This window comes from Diorhabda sublineata, chromosome 9 (genome assembly GCF_026230105.1).
Source record: "Diorhabda sublineata isolate icDioSubl1.1 chromosome 9, icDioSubl1.1, whole genome shotgun sequence".
Taxonomy (NCBI): domain Eukaryota; kingdom Metazoa; phylum Arthropoda; class Insecta; order Coleoptera; family Chrysomelidae; genus Diorhabda; species Diorhabda sublineata.
Genome location: NC_079482.1, coordinates 6904998 through 6906348, shown reverse-complemented (window position 1 = coordinate 6906348; position 1351 = coordinate 6904998). Strand labels below are relative to the sequence as shown.

The following is a 1351-nucleotide window of genomic DNA, read 5'->3' as shown; positions in this document are numbered from 1 at the left end:
TATCTTCTTATTTGGAAGTAAATTCATATAATAGTATATCTTTGTATTTATTAGTTAATCTCTGATCGCTTTTTTTTGACTGAGAATCGTAATCATTGACGTGCTATAACTATTTTCCATTGACCTCGATTAGAACCTTCATCGAGTTCTCTTGATCTTATATCAACCTCTCCAAATTTTTATCATATCTTAGTACAATTTACGGAAAATATATGATTGCAAGGCAATTACAAGAGAGTTTATTGATCTATGTTCATTATAGATAGGCTTGATGTACTTGGGCCCTATCCACATTAATGGATCAATTAATTGTCTTTCCGCTTAATTTGATCGTCTACAGTTTAGTAGTATATTTGAAGATAATTCGATATCATATCTGGTCGTTATACTTTCAACAAGTCAAATTTTCGTCTTCGGATGTCACTTGTCTTTGAACTTGTGTTCCCTAGGTATATGATCGTTATATTTTTTTCCTTGGCTTCTTATTTCTTAGACCCTTTCATCAGTTTTTGTTGCTGAATTGTCTTGATTTCAGGTCTCCTCTGTATGTAAAGTAGACTTTTAAACTGTTACAAATTGACATTTCGAAGTATTTTGGTCTTAGTCGAAATAAATGTCAATTTTTACTTGTTTTAAAATTCAATTTCCATTCAGAAGAGATCTAAATACAAAACAATTCATTACCAAAAAAATTGTTAAATATATTATAATTAATACATTTTGAAGTTTCCTGTGGATCTATACAGAAAAAGTCTCAAATTGTTATATGAAGTTTTAATGCATAAAAAGATGGGCTCAACCGGGATTTGAACCCGGGACCTCTCGCACCCAAAGCGAGAATCATACCCCTAGACCATTGAGCCTCTACGTAAATGTTTATTTAAGATATCTATAAATTTGGCATTCTAAATCCGTACTTATTTTCAATATAAGTCATAAAAATAAAATGAATACATATTCCTAATAAGCATTAAACTTCCGGTTCGAGGTTTTGCTAGAATATTCTTATTACCTGAAATAGTTTAGATTTGAAAGGTCATTGCATATCCATATCTCGTTCACATTAATCCATTCGAATTACATATCAATTTAGTCAATTGTAAGTATATTGGAATGTAATAAATATATTTCGATGCTACCGTCTTAACTTATTTGCTTGTATGATTATTTCACTATTGAAATGTTTAGAGAAACTCGATTATCAGTTATACGGATTCGCGATTATCCGCACTATCAACTGCGACCAATTAAATAATTCAGTAATATTAATCAAGTTACAAAATATATGTACTAAAAGTCGAATTTATGCAAGTACAAACGGGTCGGAACTGGTATTAACCCGCCCACGTCC

General features: G+C 30.9%; 1 non-coding gene across 1 annotated transcript; it reads right to left on the bottom strand.

The window, feature by feature from the left end:
- Nucleotides 1–791: 791 nt before the first annotated feature.
- On the bottom strand, nucleotides 792–863 carry Trnap-ugg (transfer RNA proline (anticodon UGG)). The gene has a single exon. It is a non-coding gene; the product is annotated as a tRNA-Pro (tRNA).
- Between the last annotated feature and the right edge of the window lie 488 nt (nucleotides 864–1351).